The sequence below is a fragment of the Camellia sinensis genome, unplaced genomic scaffold, assembly GCF_055761805.1.
Source record: "Camellia sinensis isolate YWXY unplaced genomic scaffold, ASM5576180v1 Unanchor13, whole genome shotgun sequence".
Classification (NCBI taxonomy): domain Eukaryota; kingdom Viridiplantae; phylum Streptophyta; class Magnoliopsida; order Ericales; family Theaceae; genus Camellia; species Camellia sinensis.
Genome location: NW_028129009.1, coordinates 1,995,150 through 2,016,365, shown reverse-complemented (window position 1 = coordinate 2,016,365; position 21,216 = coordinate 1,995,150). Strand labels below are relative to the sequence as shown.

Below are 21,216 nucleotides of genomic sequence, written 5' to 3'. Positions count from 1 at the left end.
TTCTGATAATTGAAAGGTAAATTGGGTTTTTTTAGGATAACGAGTATGATTTTATTTTATTTTATTTTTTAGTTTGTAAAACTTTTCTTTTTTTTTCTTTTTTTTTTAATTTGCTGCTCATTTATTGCTGTCAAAATTTTGAACTTTGTGGCTCATCGCATTCAACATTCCCTTCAAAATTTTGTGTCAGACCCCTTGAAGAATCAACATTAATACAGAACTCTCTCTCTTTCTCTCTCTCTCTCTCTCTCATACCCTCAATCTTTATTGTTTTCATCTTCAGTAATATCATAGCTTCATTCAATTGAAATGTGTGAAGAGAATAGTCCAAGTACAAATTAGAACAAGAGACACTCTAGGTTATACAACATTTTTGCTTCTGGGTACTGAATAGTGAAGACCGAATTTGCTTTGATGGGTGTTCTTCTAATGAATTTGTTTTTTTTTTTTTTTTTTTTTTTTTTTTTTTTTTAATATCAGCTGCTTATGACAAGGAAGGTTTCGACTAAATTTAGACGTTTTAGGCATTTTAATCGGATGTGTTTTGCTTATTTTTGAAGTAACTGGGTTTGATTTCTATTTGTTGCTCGAAATTGTGAAGTGGGAAATTTAGGGGAAATTTATGTTCTTCTCGGATTCTCTTACCTTTTCGGGAAGAAAGCGGGGATGAAGAGCTTTCTGTTCTTCCTAGGCACACCAAAGTTATTGTAACAGGAAACAACAGAACAACAGAACAAGGTGTCGTCAAGAAGGCTGTTGGTCTTGGTGGTTGGCATTGGCTGGTAATTTTCTTTTTTACCTTTACACCACTTTATCCTCTACTCATTTGACTTTAATCATATCATTGCTATTTTAAATTCTTTTGCCAAGTCACATTATTGTTATCTTTCTAGCTTTTTCAATTTCTAAGGCCTGTGGTGCTCTCTTGCCAGGTGCGATTCCTGAGTTTGAGCTCCTATTTCCCTTCTATTGAATGTAAAGAAATAGAAGTGAAAATCATCCAAATTTAAAATTTTGTTTTCTCACTAAACATCTGTATTGTCAAACATATATCTATATAATAAGGGAATAGGGTTTTTGGTGTTCTGTTTGTGCATTCTTATCCCAATTTTTATTTATTTATTTTTTTATGTAGCTTATGGGTTTGGATTTAATTTTAAAAAACATTTTGGGTCTGAAATGTATCATGATTGGCAATGAGCTTTTACTTTGTTCACTTATTCTTTATTTTTATTTTTATTTTTCCACAAATTTAATATCCCAATACAACATCAAGGAACCGGCAAGGACTGCTAAATATGTAGCTGAAGTGTTATTTGGGGTTAGACCCAAATGTTTCTCTGCTAAATGGAACCATTAAGAGCACTACAATTTATATATAGAAAAATTAATGTGGTTTAAATTCATTATGGTTGTAGTCTTCACATTACCTAGAATCAATTTGCATATTGATTTTGTATGCATGTTTTTCTGATTTTTATGCGTACATGGAATTACTGTCGTATTTAATTTAGTCTTGGGATCTTTCCAATTATATAACTCTCCATAAGAAAATGATGTTTTATTTTAGATATTTAAATTTATTATTAGCAACACATTTAATTATCTATTTCTTGGCGAATTTTAATTGAAAGAACAAGAATTTTGTTTACGAAAGATAGAGGGTAACTCTTCTAGATTAATGTTAAAGACTTGCACTTTGGAATTTACAATTCATTTGCAATGACATCGCAATGGAGTTGAGTTACATGATTGAATTTGTAATAAATCAAAAGTTAACATGTAATTTGTCATATCATTACATATAAAATTAGAAGAGATTGTTTTTTATTGGTGTGAATTCTTTTTCCAATTATTATTTTGTTTGTTTGTTTGTTTTTTTTTTTTTTTTTTTTTGGGACGTATACATTGACCACTTCCCATCATTTCTCCCCTTATTTTATTAAGGGTAGCTCTAATTTAATGGATAAATAAAAAATATTGGAAATAGCATATTAGTTGCTTTTTAAGAACAATAATTAAGAAATTGAGGTGATTCACTTACAAAGTGGTTTATCAAATAATGTCAGCTACTTCATACGTTAAAAAATACTAAGAAAAATAATATATAGATCAAGAATTCAAACACAAAACAAATGTTAATAAAGTAATGTATGTTTTAAATTCACTTCACATGTGAATTCGACTGTAACCGAGTTAAACCACACACTATTTTTTTTTAATTTTTTAATTTAATATTCTAATTTTTTTAAATTCACTTCACGGGTACACGACTGTAACTGAGTTAAATTCACTCCCCTTATTTTATTTTATTTTTTTTTGATATACTATTTAAGGCTATATTTGTTTGGGTATACTACATAATTTCTCTTAAGTAGTTTTATGAAAAATCATCTAACCTTTGTAGGTCGATTGATTGATCCTGAACATTTTTGGCTATTTGATCACAACTTTGAGACACTTTTCATAAAACATTTTTATGATCGTTAACATTTTTGCAACACATAGACTGTAATATAAGAATTTTATTAGATTGTGCCTTCAGGCACGGGCAATCTCTGTTATTTTTTAAAAAGGTGTTATTTTTAAAATGAAACTGGTATTTGATGAATCTTTTTTCTCTTTGTTTCACTTTTTCAGGTTGGTGATGATATACGGATGATGATCCAAGTTAGGTTTTTTTTCCAATCAATTTGTTTCGTATGAATAAAAATTTCAGCATCGACAACCACCCTCCATTCGAACTCACACTCGCAAGGTTCGATTTCTGCCTCTCCCCTTTCATAGATCAGTTTATTACTTCTTTTAATTAATTTCAATAAATTTCTTGATTTCTAATTTCGTAGATCAGTTTATTGCATTCCAGTAGATCAATTTATGGCTATGTCTGGTTTGTCTATATGGTTGCAACACCACCACCGCTGCTCATCATCACCACTGCCGCTGTTGATGCAAAACCCACTTCATGCTCAAACAGAATGTGTTCAAGGAAAGCTTCAAGTAAAATTCTTCAATACTTTGAAATAGACCACAGCTCTATTCATACTTTTTTTTATTTTTTTATTTCTCAATCAATAAGTAACTAATTATAAATACGAAAAATATTTATATTATCAAACAAATCACTAACTCATACTTTTGTACAGTATTATTACTATTTTTTTAAATAAGTTTTAAACATCCAATACAGACTCAACACAATGTATGCTACAACACTATGGATTGGGAATCAGATCACAGTGAACATTTTGAGTTGTGTATTGTATGTGTCTGTTTGAACCTACATGGAAGGAAGCACATGCGAATTTGGGACAGTGACTGCATACCCTTTCTCTTTCTTTTGATTTTTTAAGTATCTACTGTATTGTTCTGCATGCTAATTTTGTAATTAAGTTCTGATGTCAAACTTAAACATTTCAATTGACTTAAACCCACTTCATATTGTATTGTTTTGCATGCTACATCCTTTCAATTTTCTCCCACAAAAGCACCCTGTCACAATTTTATATATATATTTTAATCTTAATATATGTATTCCTTGCCTTCTATAGCTCCTACAGTATTACCTACACTTCCTTCACTGGGACAAACTTCATATATTATACCAAGGGATTGTTGATAGTGTATTATTTGCTTCTTTTGAAGTGGCATATATTCTTCAACCTTGAATAGATTTAATTTTTTGAATTGGATATTTTGATGGCTATACTAGAAATGTATCAATGTGCTCTATCTTCATTTATTTATTTTTTTTGAATTAATGATTGAAGACTGAATAGTGATCTTTGAAACATAAACTTGATACGGAGACCTGGCCATAATGCAAATGAAGATGTTCACTCAGTGAGGAAATCTACAGCAGGTCCGCATTTGAATATGAGAAATATGGGATTTGTTACGCTACACTAGATGTAAATTATAGTATTTATGGTGCATATATGGTGGTGAAAATCCATTAGAAAAGGAGATTGTAAACTTAAGACTAGGGAAAGCTTCGAGTAACTCACTTAGAGATCAATTAAAATTTGTTATTTAAAATATTAACATATAGTTCTGGGAAAGCTACTGAAGATTAAAGTTGGTTTTGTTGGTTGTTGTTTATGTTGGTTGTTGATTTACTTGATAGATAGTATAAATTTGTTTTGTTTTTTTGTTTTTGTTTTGTGGCATAAATTTATGTTTGGACTTTCTAAATAATAAATGGTGAACTTCAAAATACTTATGATTATAACGAATTTTGATTTTGGTTTTAATTTGAATTGGATACTTTGATGATGGTTATACTAGAAATGTATCAATGTGCTCAATCTTCGTTTATTTATTTTTCTTAATTAATGATTGAAGACTGGATAGTCATCTTTTAAACATAAACTTGACATGCAGATCTGGCCATAGAGCAAATGAAGATGTTCACTTGATAGTGAGGAAATCTCCAGTCCTCGATTTCTGCCTCTCGAACTCGGCTCGCAAGGTAGTCCTCGGTTTCTACTTATCCCCTTCTCTCTCTGTTGGGCTGTGTGTTTTTTTTATTATTGCGATTTCTGATACTGTTTGGTTAATTTGAGGTTTTTTTTTTTTTGAGTTCATCGTGTCCTGCCTCTCTCTCTCTCTTTCTGATGGGCTGTGTCTATTTTTTAATTGTATCTACATATGAATAATTGCGATTTCTGATGTTGTTTGGTTAATTTTAGTGGTTTTTTTGAGTTCATTGTGAAATTCGATTATATTTGATTTGATGTTATTGTTGTTGTTTATATTCATGTTATTGTGTGTACAAATTTTTCCCCGGAAAAAAGTACCCATAAAGTGCCTTCAATTTATAAATGTGGTTTCACACAATCACAGCACCTTCGATCTTCCTTACCATTGCCAGACTTGGCTTGGAGAATGAGATTCAATTATTATGGTGTTACCCTCCCTCTGAAATTTCGACAATTTTTATTTTATTTTTAACAGGAAATTTCAACATTGTCGAGGAAGCATCATTGTATCAGTGAAGTTTCGGTTCAGTTCTTATCCTCGAGACAGTAAGTCTTCGCTCTCAGTTTTCGGATTTGATACATTGATTTCAGTAAATTTCTTGATTTCTAATTTATCTTATTTGAAATATTGCATTCCAGTATAAAAATTGTTAATTTCTGTGTTTGATATTAAAGATTTAGATTTTGTAACAATTTTATCTGATGTAAAAATGTGGAACAGCACAATTTCATTAAGGAAACAAGTCACCAATTCCTTTGTTGTTTTTCAGCTATGTTAACTCACAATTTCATTATTCTTTTTTGTTTTCCTCAAAGATGTTTGGTTCATAGAATTGTTCAGCATTTGAGGATAGCAGAGTATTTAACAATTCTTCCAAATTTGAGTTTGAATTCCCAAACGAGGCACAACTCTTGATAAAACAATGTAACCAAGAACAATAAAATGGCTGCATCATCCACAAAATAAAAATTCAATGATATGATCAATTTTTTTTAATATGATATCACCGTGATATTAATTTTTTTTTTTTAACGTCCAATGCCCATTTACAAATGAGTAATAGTGTGATAAGTAAATTTGTTTATCTTATCATCATCCTTACATTAGTGGAATGGATCCCAATCATTAATTCAATTTGTTTTTATGGGATGATTGATAGTGGTATCATGGCTCAACACAATCCATATGTTGCACATATTGTTTTATAGTTTGGCAACTTAATTTCAATAGGACTTCTAATATAATATATCCTTTTAGTCATGGGGGAACCAAAATTTAAAGCTTAAATAAAAAAATAAAAAAAAAACTATCCATGCATTCTTCTTTAATTGAATTGTCATTTGTGCTTCTATTTTATTGCACTTTTCATCAGGTTTATTTAAGAAAATTAATTCCATGATTGTATCCATAAATCCTATATCACATCTCTCTTGCTTGCTTTGTATCACATCTCTCTTGCTTGCTTTGTATTTTAAAGTGCGTAGGTTTCTTGATTTCAAATTTAAAACTCTCTCTCTCTCTTTTCTCTCTCTCAGCTTTTGTTGTTTCCTTCTTTCCCCCATCAGAGCTCACTCCGGTAAGTTATTTCTCTCAGACTTTGTTGTTTCACTCCTCTCCTTCTTTCTCTTTCAGCTTTTGTTGCCCTCCGTGAAATTTATAATTTTAAAGTTGCCCTTTTGTTCTCTATTCTGTTTAAAATTAAAGTTGCCCTTTTGTTCAAACATGTCTACAACTCCAGATATTGATTATTCTTTGTTTTTCCTTTTTCCCTCCCGTTTCTGCCTCTGCTACATTAATTTTGTTTCCTACCTCTTTGATTTACACATTATGATGAGAAGGTAGACCAATGTAGCTCTTTTTTATTTTTTAGATAACTAAATGAAGAATTATGTTCGAAATCAAAATTACAGCGCTGATAGGAAGTTGACTGACTGGAATACAGGGAGAAACTAAGCCTGGGCGCAAAACACTTCTCCTGATGATGGTTTATCAGACAGACTTATGCCACTGGGACACCCAAGTATGTGTTCCATCAGTGCAATGGTGTTTTAAAGTGCGTAAGTTTCTTCATTTTTCATTCAAAAATTTTAAATATGATTCAAACTCCAAGGTTTATTTGGTAGCACATTGTTGTTCATTGTTGGTTTTCAAATAATTTCTTCTTCCATGTGTTTGTTTTTTTTATTTTTTATTTTTATTTATTGAGTTGGCCTTCCATGTGTTTTGTATTAGCCACAACTGGTTGCATATGTAATGCTTGATAAAAAGGTTCAGTTAGAAGGATCATTTGCTTACATATGTATTAGCATGTGCAACGTCTCCTATTTGGAACTCTAGAACCTTTGTACACTTGAGAAAAGTCTAATATCTATATTCAAACATATTATTGTGATTTGTGAATAAGGTACTGCAAGTCCAAGGAAAAATCAAACACTGAATTTTCATTATTGATGAGTTCGTTTTTTTAACTTTTACATTTGATTCATTGTTTCCAGATTTATTAATGTTCATTTAGGTAATTTTTTGTGTAGTTAGTTCAGTTTATAGTTGTAGCAAATTTTGAAAATATTTCTCTTATATTTGGTTAGAATGGTTTAGATAATTCCAACTAAAAAGTGAAGCGTTGAGATTTTTTTCACTCTCTCACTATTTCCATTTCTCTCTTCTTTCTCACCATACCTCTTCTATCTTCTATTGACTCTTTCTCTTCTTTCCCTACACCTACAACACTGCTGTTCACCCCTAAGCCATCACCGACTCTGTTCGCCTCACATGTGCCTCCTCCGCATCCCCTTCATTCCCTGCTAATGATGTCGCCACCAGTGGCAATGGATGCCTCCCAAACCTTCTTTTTTTTTTTTTTTTAATCTTTTTCCCATTTGTATCCTTTTTCCCATTTGTTTTCTTTACACCATGCTTTTAGGTACGGGCATACACTAAATTTTCTTTACACCGTGCCTCCCAAACAATGTATGATGCTAAATTTTCTTTAGGGAATTGACCCACAATGCCTAAAATATTGTTCTGTTGCTATACATGGTGTAATTGGTATTGTTTATGCATTTGTATTTGTTGTATAGGTACTTTAACTCATTGCAGAGTGAATGCTTTTCTGCCTGTTTCCAATCTGATGTAAATATGGTCATTTCAGCACCAACGGGAAGTGGAAAAACAATATTTTTTGAGCTTTGCATTTTGAGATTGCTCTCAAGGTTCATCTCTACAGAGGGCAGATTTATTCACTTAAAGCGAATGCTTAAAACAGTAGGCTTTCTACAATTTTGTATATGAAAATTTTTTAAATGTTTATTTAAACACTGAAAAGTGTAGAAGATTATTGATTTCACACCTACAGATGTTCTTTATTTCATTAACTTTGTATTGTTGGTTGGTTTTGGGAATAAACTCTTCATGTTGTGGAAGGAATTTTGTTATTATTTGATTTATATACAGATATATAATATATTTTTGGGGTCTATTATACCTTATTGTCTGACTGATGAGGTCTATTATAATTGTTAAATCCATAATTGCTTCAACAGTTGAAATCTTTTCCTGTATGCGTTCACATTTATCAGTGATTAGAAAAGGGATGTACCTTACAAAACATTTACAGTAGTATTTAGTCCTTACATAGGTGTTTCCATGATTTTATATATCTGTTGTGTTACATAAGGTTTGAACAAAATATATATGGTCTCTCTGCACCATTAGTAAGTTGTTGTACTTGATTTTTTCTTATTTCCATGTGGCGTAGATTGTGCTGAGAATACATTTTTTAAAATCTCATGTGACCATGTTGGCAAGTTAAATTTTTTTTTTCCCCCTATATTTTTTCTCATGTAGTTTTGGGTTTATAATTTGCAAAGAACTATTACAATGTTAAGTTGTGGCAATAGCACTAGCAAGTGTGCATTGCTTGGTGTTTAAAATTAATTTTTTTTAAATTACAAAGTATTGGTTGGTGTGTTTCAATTTTAATTTTTTTATAGATTATAGAGCACTGGCTGGCATGCATTGTTTGATATTCAATTTTAATTTGATTTTTTTTTTTTTTGTAATTGTCAAGCATTGGTTGTGCATTGTTTGGTGTAATTTTTTTTGGATTATTGTGTTAACAAATGTACAATATCTTTGGTTTGTGCGTTTCATTTTGTATCTATAAATTTTTTTTTTTTTTTTTTGACTTGCTTGGTAAGGATGCTTTTATTTTTAATTTTTGTGTTGATATGAAGTTTATGCTTTAGAGTCATAAAGTTTGTTAATAAAATCAAAATGTTTATGATTGAATTACTTGCCGTACTTTAAATAGTTGATTAGGAAATGTTTATTTTCAAGTTTTTTTTTAAAAAAAAGAACTTTTCAAAATTAACCAGACCTTGATTTATATTTTGACTTCAATTTTTTAGCAACAAATAGAATAAATTATATTTTAACCCAACAATTTTATATTCAATTACATTTTGATTTTATCATTATTTGCACCGTGCCTTTAGGCACGGGCATACACTAGTATATATATAAATTATAAATGCGTTTGTTTTTAATAAAATATTTTTAAAAAATTAAAAACATAAATTAAAATATATATTCGTTCAGGACTAAAATATTTATATTTATTTTTTATTATTTATGATAATAGGATGATACACATTATAATTGAAAAAAAAAACAAAAAAAAAAATTTATTAGTCAAATTTTTAAATTTCTGTTTAAAAATCAACGTAAACTCATTTTTTAATTTTACGTTTTTTCTTTAAATTTATAAACTAAGACAACTAAAACCAAAAAAAAATATCAAATAAGTTTTTGTGACAGTTTTTAAAATTTTTGTAAATATAAACTAAAAACGAAATTGTTATCAAACAAGCCCTAAGCGTCCGTGCATTTTTTTTTAATTAAATTTAAGTAAAAATTTGAGCGTTAAAGGTTTTTAAAGTTTTATCAAATTATCAGTCGATTGGGCGAACAATTGGGCGGATGTCTAATCGGTCGATCAGTCAGTGTAATTTTTTTTATAAATTTTTGCCCCAAGGAACATTCGGTAATAAAAATACAACGGCAATTAACATTAATTTAATAAAAGGTACATCCGCCCTCAATTTGATGAAAGATTTGAAAAATCTTGAATTTGATGAAAGGTTTGGTGTCGGGTTGGAGCAACAAAAAAATATGTTTTTTCATTAAATTTAAAATTAAACGACCCATTTGATGAATTATTAGAGATGGCCTAATACTATAAACTCGTAAAATTATTATATCTTTTTCTAATTATTAAGGCATTTCTAATCGTGCATCTTTTTTTTTCACTATATTTGAATAAAAATTTGAGTAAAAGCTCCATTTGATATCCAGTACTCCAACAGAAGTTTTTAAAGATTCATCAAACCATCAATCAACCAGACGAATGTCCGTTCGATCGACCGGCCAGTATAAATTTTTCACAAATTTTTACCTTGAGGTGGTCATCTGGGAGACATTCCGGTAGTGAAAATCCAACGACAATGAATAGTGATTTGATGAAAGGTACATCTATTCTCAATTTAATAAAAGATTTAAGAAATACTGAATTTGATGAAAAGTTTGGTGTTGGATTAAAGTAACAGAAGTAAATTATTTTACCAAATTTAAATTTGATGATCTATTTAATGAACAGTTTGAAATGGTATCACCTTGCTTGGTTTCTAGTTTTCCAAAACACTTTTCAGAAAATTCTACTTTCTTATTTTTCGTGTTTTTTTATTTTTACTGATTTTTTTAATATTTTAAGCAATTTTTTTACTTTTTAGACACACCTAACATAAATACACTTAAAAAGTAAAAAAATTGTAAAAAAAATCTTTTAAAAATTTACTACATACCAAAAATATAAAAAAATACAAGAATTCAGTACATTTTTTATATTTTTATGTATTTATTAATTTTTTAAAATATTTTTTCACAAATTTTTTACTTTTTAGATACATCTAAGTAAGATGCATCTAAAAATGTTTAAAATTTTAAAAATATTCACTAAAAACACAAAAATCAAAAAAGTCAATTTTCAAAAAATTTAATCTAGAAAACTCAAAGCAAACACAGTGATTAGTCCTTAGTCTAGTCTATAAACTAGATTGAAAAAACAATAAACATATATATTATTTTCTTTATTCAAATATATTTAATGACTAGTGTATGCCCGTGCCTAAAGGCACGGTGCAAATAATGATAAAATCAAAATGTAATTGAATATAAAATTGTTGGGTTAAAATATAATTTATTCTATTTGTTGCTAAAAAATTGAAGTCAAAATATAAATCAAGGTCTGGTTAATTTTGAAAAGTTCTTTTTTTTTAAAAAAAACTTGAAAATAAACATTTCCTAATCAACTATTTAAAGTACGGCAAGTAATTCAATCATAAACATTTTGATTTTATTAACAAACTTTATGACTCTAAAGCATAAACTTCATATCAACACAAAAATTAAAAATAAAAGCATCCTTACCAAGCAAGTCAAAAAAAAAAAAAAAATTTATAGATACAAAATGAAACGCACAAACCAAAGATATTGTACATTTGTTAACACAATAATCCAAAAAAAATTACACCAAACAATGCACAACCAATGCTTGACAATTACAAAAAAAAAAAAATCAAATTAAAATTGAATATCAAACAATGCATGCCAGCCAGTGCTCTATAATCTATAAAAAAATTAAAATTGAAACACACCAACCAATACTTTGTAATTTAAAAAAAATTAATTTTAAACACCAAGCAATGCACACTTGCTAGTGCTATTGCCACAACTTAACATTGTAATAGTTCTTTGCAAATTATAAACCCAAAACTACATGAGAAAAAATATAGGGGGAAAAAAAAAATTTAACTTGCCTACATGGTCACATGAGATTTTAAAAAATGTATTCTCAGCACAATCTACGCCACATGGAAATAAGAAAAAATCAAGTACAACAACTTACTAATGGTGCAGAGAGACCATATATATTTTGTTCAAACCTTATGTAACACAACAGATATATAAAATCATGGAAACACCTATGTAAGGACTAAATACTACTGTAAATGTTTTGTAAGGTACATCCCTTTTCTAATCACTGATAAATGTGAACGCATACAGGAAAAGATTTCAACTGTTGAAGCAATTATGGATTTAACAATTATAATAGACCTCATCAGTCAGACAATAAGGTATAATAGACCCTAAAAATATATTATATATCTGTATATAAATCAAATAATAACAAAATTCCTTCCACAACATGAAGAGTTTATTCCCAAAACCAACCAACAATACAAAGTTAATGAAATAAAGAACATCTGTAGGTGTGAAATCAATAATCTTCTACACTTTTCAGTGTTTAAATAAACATTTAAAAAATTTTCATATACAAAATTGTAGAAAGCCTACTGTTTTAAGCATTCGCTTTAAGTGAATAAATCTTCCCTCTGTAGAGATGAACCTTGAGAGCAATCTCAAAATGCAAAGCTCAAAAAATATTGTTTTTCCACTTCCCGTTGGTGCTGAAATGACCATATTTACATCAGATTGGAAACAGGCAGAAAAGCATTCACTCTGCAATGAGTTAAAGTACCTATACAACAAATACAAATGCATAAACAATACCAATTACACCATGTATAGCAACAGAACAATATTTTAGGCATTGTGGGTCAATTCCCTAAAGAAAATTTAGCATCATACATTGTTTGGGAGGCACGGTGTAAAGAAAATTTAGTGTATGCCCGTACCTAAAAGCATGGTGTAAAGAAAACAAATGGGAAAAAGGATACAAATGGGAAAAAGATTAAAAAAAGAAGAAGAAGGTTTGGGAGGCATCCATTGCCACTGGTGGCGACATCATTAGCAGGGAATGAAGGGGATGCGGAGGAGGCACATGTGAGGCGAACAGAGTCGGTGATGGCTCAGGGGTGAACAGCAGTGTTGTAGGTGTAGGGAAAGAAGAGAAAGAGTCAATAGAAGATAGAAGAGGTATGGTGAGAAAGAAGAGAGAAATGGAAATAGTGAGAGAGTGAAAAAAATCTCAACGCTTCACTTTTTAGTTGGAATTATCTAAACCATTCTAACCAAATATAAGAGAAATATTTTCAAAATTTGCTACAACTATAAACTGAACTAACTACACAAAAAATTACCTAAATGAACATCAATAAATCTGGAAACAATGAATCAAATGTAAAAGTTAAAAAAACGAACTCATCAATAATGAAAATTCAGTGTTTGATTTTTCCTTGGACTTGTAGTACCTTATTCACAAATCACAATAATATGTTTGAATATAGATATTAGACTTTTCTCAAGTGTACAAAGGTTCTAGAGTTCCAAATAGGAGACGTTGCACATGCTAATACATATGTAAGCAAATGATCCTTCTAACTGAACCTTTTTATCAAGCATTACATATGCAACCAGTTGTGGCTAATACAAAACACATGGAAGGCCAACTCAATAAATAAAAATAAAAAATAAAAAAAACAAACACATGGAAGAAGAAATTATTTGAAAACCAACAATGAACAACAATGTGCTACCAAATAAACCTTGGAGTTTGAATCATATTTAAAATTTTTGAATGAAAAATGAAGAAACTTACGCACTTTAAAACACCATTGCACTGATGGAACACATACTTGGGTGTCCCAGTGGCATAAGTCTGTCTGATAAACCATCATCAGGAGAAGTGTTTTGCGCCCAGGCTTAGTTTCTCCCTGTATTCCAGTCAGTCAACTTCCTATCAGCGCTGTAATTTTGATTTTGAACATAATTCTTCATTTAGTTATCTAAAAAATAAAAAAGAGCTACATTGGTCTACCTTCTCATCATAATGTGTAAATCAAAGAGGTAGGAAACAAAATTAATGTAGCAGAGGCAGAAACGGGAGGGAAAAAGGAAAAACAAAGAATAATCAATATCTGGAGTTGTAGACATGTTTGAACAAAAGGGCAACTTTAATTTTAAACAGAATAGAGAACAAAAGGGCAACTTTAAAATTATAAATTTCACGGAGGGCAACAAAAGCTGAAAGAGAAAGAAGGAGAGGAGTGAAACAACAAAGTCTGAGAGAAATAACTTACCGGAGTGAGCTCTGATGGGGGAAAGAAGGAAACAACAAAAGCTGAGAGAGAGAAAAGAGAGAGAGAGAGTTTTAAATTTGAAATCAAGAAACCTACGCACTTTAAAATACAAAGCAAGCAAGAGAGATGTGATACAAAGCAAGCAAGAGAGATGTGATATAGGATTTATGGATACAATCATGGAATTAATTTTCTTAAATAAACCTGATGAAAAGTGCAATAAAATAGAAGCACAAATGACAATTCAATTAAAGAAGAATGCATGGATAGTTTTTTTTTTATTTTTTTATTTAAGCTTTAAATTTTGGTTCCCCCATGACTAAAAGGATATATTATATTAGAAGTCCTATTGAAATTAAGTTGCCAAACTATAAAACAATATGTGCAACATATGGATTGTGTTGAGCCATGATACCACTATCAATCATCCCATAAAAACAAATTGAATTAATGATTGGGATCCATTCCACTAATGTAAGGATGATGATAAGATAAACAAATTTACTTATCACACTATTACTCGTTTGTAAATGGGCATTGGACGTTAAAAAAAAAAAAATTAATATCACGGTGATATCATATTAAAAAAAATTGATCATATCATTGAATTTTTATTTTGTGGATGATGCAGCCATTTTATTGTTCTTGGTTACATTGTTTTATCAAGAGTTGTGCCTCGTTTGGGAATTCAAACTCAAATTTGGAAGAATTGTTAAATACTCTGCTATCCTCAAATGCTGAACAATTCTATGAACCAAACATCTTTGAGGAAAACAAAAAAGAATAATGAAATTGTGAGTTAACATAGCTGAAAAACAACAAAGGAATTGGTGACTTGTTTCCTTAATGAAATTGTGCTGTTCCACATTTTTACATCAGACAAAATTGTTACAAAATCTAAATCTTTAATATCAAACACAGAAATTAACAATTTTTATACTGGAATGCAATATTTCAAATAAGATAAATTAGAAATCAAGAAATTTACTGAAATCAATGTATCAAATCCGAAAACTGAGAGCGAAGACTTACTGTCTCGAGGATAAGAACTGAACCGAAACTTCACTGATACAATGATGCTTCCTCGACAATGTTGAAATTTCCTGTTAAAAATAAAATAAAAATTGTCGAAATTTCAGAGGGAGGGTAACACCATAATAATTGAATCTCATTCTCCAAGCCAAGTCTGGCAATGGTAAGGAAGATCGAAGGTGCTGTGATTGTGTGAAACCACATTTATAAATTGAAGGCACTTTATGGGTACTTTTTTCCGGGGAAAAATTTGTACACACAATAACATGAATATAAACAACAACAATAACATCAAATCAAATATAATCGAATTTCACAATGAACTCAAAAAAACCACTAAAATTAACCAAACAACATCAGAAATCGCAATTATTCATATGTAGATACAATTAAAAAATAGACACAGCCCGTCAGAAAGAGAGAGAGAGAGGCAGGACACGATGAACTCAAAAAAAAAAAAACCTCAAATTAACCAAACAGTATCAGAAATCGCAATAATAAAAAAAACACACAGCCCAACAGAGAGAGAAGGGGATAAGTAGAAACCGAGGACTACCTTGCGAGCCGAGTTCGAGAGGCAGAAATCGAGGACTGGAGATTTCCTCACTATCAAGTGAACATCTTCATTTGCTCTATGGCCAGATCTGCATGTCAAGTTTATGTTTAAAAGATGACTATCCAGTCTTCAATCATTAATTAAGAAAAATAAATAAACGAAGATTGAGCACATTGATACATTTCTAGTATAACCATCATCAAAGTATCCAATTCAAATTAAAACCAAAATCAAAATTCGTTATAATCATAAGTATTTTGAAGTTCACCATTTATTATTTAGAAAGTCCAAACATAAATTTATGCCACAAAACAAAAACAAAAAAACAAAACAAATTTATACTATCTATCAAGTAAATCAACAACCAACATAAACAACAACCAACAAAACCAACTTTAATCTTCAGTAGCTTTCCCAGAACTATATGTTAATATTTTAAATAACAAATTTTAATTGATCTCTAAGTGAGTTACTCGAAGCTTTCCCTAGTCTTAAGTTTACAATCTCCTTTTCTAATGGATTTTCACCACCATATATGCACCATAAATACTATAATTTACATCTAGTGTAGCGTAACAAATCCCATATTTCTCATATTCAAATGCGGACCTGCTGTAGATTTCCTCACTGAGTGAACATCTTCATTTGCATTATGGCCAGGTCTCCGTATCAAGTTTATGTTTCAAAGATCACTATTCAGTCTTCAATCATTAATTCAAAAAAAATAAATAAATGAAGATAGAGCACATTGATACATTTCTAGTATAGCCATCAAAATATCCAATTCAAAAAATTAAATCTATTCAAGGTTGAAGAATATATGCCACTTCAAAAGAAGCAAATAATACACTATCAACAATCCCTTGGTATAATATATGAAGTTTGTCCCAGTGAAGGAAGTGTAGGTAATACTGTAGGAGCTATAGAAGGCAAGGAATACATATATTAAGATTAAAATATATATATAAAATTGTGACAGGGTGCTTTTGTGGGAGAAAATTGAAAGGATGTAGCATGCAAAACAATACAATATGAAGTGGGTTTAAGTCAATTGAAATGTTTAAGTTTGACATCAGAACTTAATTACAAAATTAGCATGCAGAACAATACAGTAGATACTTAAAAAATCAAAAGAAAGAGAAAGGGTATGCAGTCACTGTCCCAAATTCGCATGTGCTTCCTTCCATGTTGGTTCAAACAGACACATACAATACACAACTCAAAATGTTCACTGTGATCTGATTCCCAATCCATAGTGTTGTAGCATACATTGTGTTGAGTCTGTATTGGATGTTTAAAACTTATTTAAAAAAATAGTAATAATACTGTACAAAAGTATGAGTTAGTGATTTGTTTGATAATATAAATATTTTTCGTATTTATAATTAGTTACTTATTGATTGAGAAATAAAAAAATAAAAAAAGTATGAATAGAGCTGTGGTCTATTTCAAAGTATTGAAGAATTTTACTTGAAGCTTTCCTTGAACACATTCTGTTTGAGCATGAAGTGGGTTTTGCATCAACAGCGGCAGTGGTGATGATGAGCAGCGGTGGTGGTGTTGCAACCATATAGACAAACCAGACATAGCCATAAATTGATCTACTGGAATGCAATAAACTGATCTACGAAATTAGAAATCAAGAAATTTATTGAAATTAATTAAAAGAAGTAATAAACTGATCTATGAAAGGGGAGAGGCAGAAATCGAACCTTGCGAGTGTGAGTTCGAAGGGAGGGTGGTTGTCGATGCTGAAATTTTTATTCATACGAAACAAATTGATTGGAAAAAAAACCTAACTTGGATCATCATCCGTATATCATCACCAACCTGAAAAAGTGAAACAAAGAGAAAAAAGATTCATCAAATACCAGTTTCATTTTAAAAATAACACCTTTTTAAAAAATAACAGAGATTGCCCGTGCCTGAAGGCACAATCTAATAAAATTCTTATATTACAGTCTATGTGTTGCAAAAATGTTAACGATCATAAAAATGTTTTATGAAAAGTGTCTCAAAGTTGTGATCAAATAGCCAAAAATGTTCAGGATCAATCAATCGACCTACAAAGGTTAGATGATTTTTCATAAAACTACTTAAGAGAAATTATGTAGTATACCCAAACAAATATAGCCTTAAATAGTATATCAAAAAAAAATAAAATAAAATAAGGGGAGTGAATTTAACTCGGTTACAGTCGTGTACCCGTGAAGTGAATTTAAAAAAATTAGAATATTAAATTAAAAAATTAAAAAAAAATAGTGTGTGGTTTAACTCGGTTACAGTCGAATTCACATGTGAAGTGAATTTAAAACATACATTACTTTATTAACATTTGTTTTGTGTTTGAATTCTTGATCTATATATTATTTTTCTTAGTATTTTTTAACGTATGAAGTAGCTGACATTATTTGATGAACCACTTTGTAAGTGAATCACCTCAATTTCTTAATTATTGTTCTTAAAAAGCAACTAATATGCTATTTCCAATATTTTTTATTTATCCATTAAATTAGAGCTACCCTTAATAAAATAAGGGGAGAAATGATGGGAAGTGGTCAATGTATACGTCCCAAAAAAAAAAAAAAAAAAAAAACAAACAAACAAACAAAATAATAATTGGAAAAAGAATTCACACCAATAAAAAACAATCTCTTCTAATTTTATATGTAATGATATGACAAATTACATATTAACTTTTGATTTATTACAAATTCAATCATGTAACTCAACTCCATTGCGATGTCATTGCAAATGAATTGTAAATTCCAAAGTGCAAGTCTTTAACATTAATCTAGAAGAGTTACCCTCTATCTTTCGTAAACAAAATTCTTGTTCTTTCAATTAAAATTCGCCAAGAAATAGATAATTAAATGTGTTGCTAATAATAAATTTAAATATCTAAAATAAAACATCATTTTCTTATGGAGAGTTATATAATTGGAAAGATCCCAAGACTAAATTAAATACGACAGTAATTCCATGTACGCATAAAAATCAGAAAAACATGCATACAAAATCAATATGCAAATTGATTCTAGGTAATGTGAAGACTACAACCATAATGAATTTAAACCACATTAATTTTTCTATATATAAATTGTAGTGCTCTTAATGGTTCCATTTAGCAGAGAAACATTTGGGTCTAACCCCAAATAACACTTCAGCTACATATTTAGCAGTCCTTGCCGGTTCCTTGATGTTGTATTGGGATATTAAATTTGTGGAAAAATAAAAATAAAAATAAAGAATAAGTGAACAAAGTAAAAGCTCATTGCCAATCATGATACATTTCAGACCCAAAATGTTTTTTAAAATTAAATCCAAACCCATAAGCTACATAAAAAAATAAATAAATAAAAATTGGGATAAGAATGCACAAACAGAACACCAAAAACCCTATTCCCTTATTATATAGATATATGTTTGACAATACAGATGTTTAGTGAGAAAACAAAATTTTAAATTTGGATGATTTTCACTTCTATTTCTTTACATTCAATAGAAGGGAAATAGGAGCTCAAACTCAGGAATCGCACCTGGCAAGAGAGCACCACAGGCCTTAGAAATTGAAAAAGCTAGAAAGATAACAATAATGTGACTTGGCAAAAGAATTTAAAATAGCAATGATATGATTAAAGTCAAATGAGTAGAGGATAAAGTGGTGTAAAGGTAAAAAAGAAAATTACCAGCCAATGCCAACCACCAAGACCAACAGCCTTCTTGACGACACCTTATTCTGTTGTTCTGTTGTTTCCTGTTACAATAACTTTGGTGTGCCTAGGAAGAACAGAAAGCTCTTCATCCCCGCTTTCTTCCCGAAAAGGTAAGAGAATCCGAGAAGAACATAAATTTCCCCTAAATTTCCCACTTCACAATTTCGAGCAACAAATAGAAATCAAACCCAGTTACTTCAAAAATAAGCAAAACACATCCGATTAAAATGCCTAAAACGTCTAAATTTAGTCGAAACCTTCCTTGTCATAAGCAGCTGATATTAAAAAAAAAAAAAAAAAAAAAAAAAAAAAACAAATTCATTAGAAGAACACCCATCAAAGCAAATTCGGTCTTCACTATTCAGTACCCAGAAGCAAAAATGTTGTATAACCTAGAGTGTCTCTTGTTCTAATTTGTACTTGGACTATTCTCTTCACACATTTCAATTGAATGAAGCTATGATATTACTGAAGATGAAAACAATAAAGATTGAGGGTATGAGAGAGAGAGAGAGAGAGAGAGAGAGAGAGAGAGAGAGAGTTCTGTATTAATGTTGATTCTTCAAGGGGTCTGACACAAAATTTTGAAGGGAATGTTGAGTGCGATGAGCCACAAAGTTCAAAATTTTGACAGCAATAAATGAGCAGCAAATTAAAAAAAAAAGAAAAAAAAGAAAAGTTTTACAAACTAAAAAATAAAATAAAATAAAATCATACTCGCTATCCTAAAAAAACCCAATTTACCTTTCAATTATCAGAAAAGTACACATACTGAAAAAGAAACTTGAATTCTTGAGGGGGTGAGTGTTGGTTGACTAAAACAGAAACCAAATAAGCCCTAGAATTTAGAAATTCAAGAAAAGGTCGCGAAACAGAAGCAGAGAAACAGAACATACCTGTTCACACGACTCCGAGAAAGTAACAGAAGCAGAGAAACACCGAATGCGAGAGAGAGAGAGAGAGAGGCGAAACAGGGGTTTTCTTCGGCAAGAATTCGGAATTTGGGGTGGGATTGGAGTGGAATGCTACGGATCTGAAGGGAGAGGGAATCGAAGGTTTGAATTTGAAGGTGGGTTTTGAAGGTGGGTATTTGAATTTGAAGGTGGGTATAAAAAGGTGTTATTTTTTAATGGATAAAGGGAAAGGAGATGTAATGAATCTTTAAACCCAATTTCCCATCTCTCTAAACACTTACACCCACACCCCTAAGAAAAACCACCATTCTCCTGCTGCTACTGATAGTTCAGAGTGTTTCGGAAGTGAAATACTGGAATGTGAAATTATCAAATTTATGATACCATCAAAAGTGAAATGTGAAATATGAAATATAAATTATGATACCATCAAAAATTATCAAATATATGATACCATCAAATTTTCTCATAAAACACTGGGTGCTCACGGATTGGTTTTGAGCGGTTCGAACTGCTGGTTGGACCCATGAGTCCAATGGCATGCGGTTTGGGAAAAGTGAACCTACAATCGCTCATAGTATAGTTTACGGTTTGTGCAAGTACGGTTCGCGAGCAGTTTGCGGATTGCACTTTTTCCTTACAAAATTTATTTTTGAGCCTTTCCCCCCATTTTCTAAATATTCTTTTGGGCCATAAAAAAACGAACATAAACAATTCTAAGCTATATATTATGAGCAAATTTGAAAAATGAGTTCTTTGTTAATTTTTATTCTTTACGTAATCTTTTTTAGACTTGTGTATTATCCACATCATTCAAAAACATAAATAAATTAATAAACTATTACCTTAGAACATTCCCCAATGAAGATCAAACACTCAATAACAGCAAAAACCCAAAATTGTGTTACCTACAATTAGAGAGTCAATCTAACTAAACCCTAAAATAAACTAAACTTCCCCTCCTCAATCCACAATCATTGCCCTGGTCCAATTTGTCTGAAATTCCAAAATTTGAGACCTTCCCAGTGATCATTGATCCGAATCAACTTTTTTTTGGATAAAATAAAAGATTTTGATCAAATCAACTCTTTCTTTGCTTTCATGACAGAACCAAAGGAAATTTCTATTCAAAACCAAAATCAAAAAGATTCACCTAATGACAACACAGAGAGAAGGCAAAATTTCTATTCAAAACCAAAATCAAAGAAAACATGTCTGCAAAGAAAACATGTCTGAAAACATGTCTCCAAATTCCACTCCATTTTCTTTAAACCCTAATTACTTACTTCAGAGAGAAGGCGATTCTTGGGAAGAAGTTTGGGCACTTCAGGAGGTAGAACCACAGAACCACAGAACCACAGAACCACAGAAGCAGAAACCACAGAACCACAGAACCACAGAAGCACTTCAGGAGGAAG

General features: G+C 30.4%; 2 long non-coding RNA genes across 27 annotated transcripts; one reads left to right on the top strand and one right to left on the bottom strand.

Moving 5' to 3' along the window:
- Nucleotides 1-336: 336 nt before the first annotated feature.
- On the top strand, nt 337-7,720 carry LOC145814829 (uncharacterized). Of its 15 annotated transcripts, none has more exons than XR_014358100.1 (6): nt 2,851-3,000; nt 4,384-4,471; nt 4,957-5,027; nt 6,018-6,058; nt 6,425-6,535; nt 7,563-7,720. It is a non-coding gene; the product is annotated as an uncharacterized LOC145814829 (long non-coding RNA). The 15 variants fall into 15 exon arrangements; XR_014358096.1 differs by having other exon boundaries at nt 6,393-6,535; XR_014358102.1 differs by having other exon boundaries at nt 6,353-6,535.
- Nucleotides 7,721-11,789: 4,069 nt separating this feature from the next.
- Nucleotides 11,790-20,052, bottom strand: LOC114289662 (uncharacterized). 12 transcript variants are annotated; one of them, XR_014358078.1, is made up of 7 exons: nt 19,781-20,052; nt 18,858-19,038; nt 15,169-15,256; nt 14,613-14,683; nt 13,581-13,621; nt 13,104-13,246; nt 11,790-12,079 (listed from the first exon to the last, which is right to left on the bottom strand). It is a non-coding gene; the product is annotated as an uncharacterized LOC114289662 (long non-coding RNA). The 12 variants fall into 12 exon arrangements; XR_014358074.1 differs by lacking the exons at nt 18,858-19,038; nt 19,781-20,052 and adding exons at nt 15,778-15,830; nt 16,639-16,806; XR_014358077.1 differs by lacking the exon at nt 19,781-20,052 and having other exon boundaries at nt 18,858-19,480.
- Between the last annotated feature and the right edge of the window lie 1,164 nt (nt 20,053-21,216).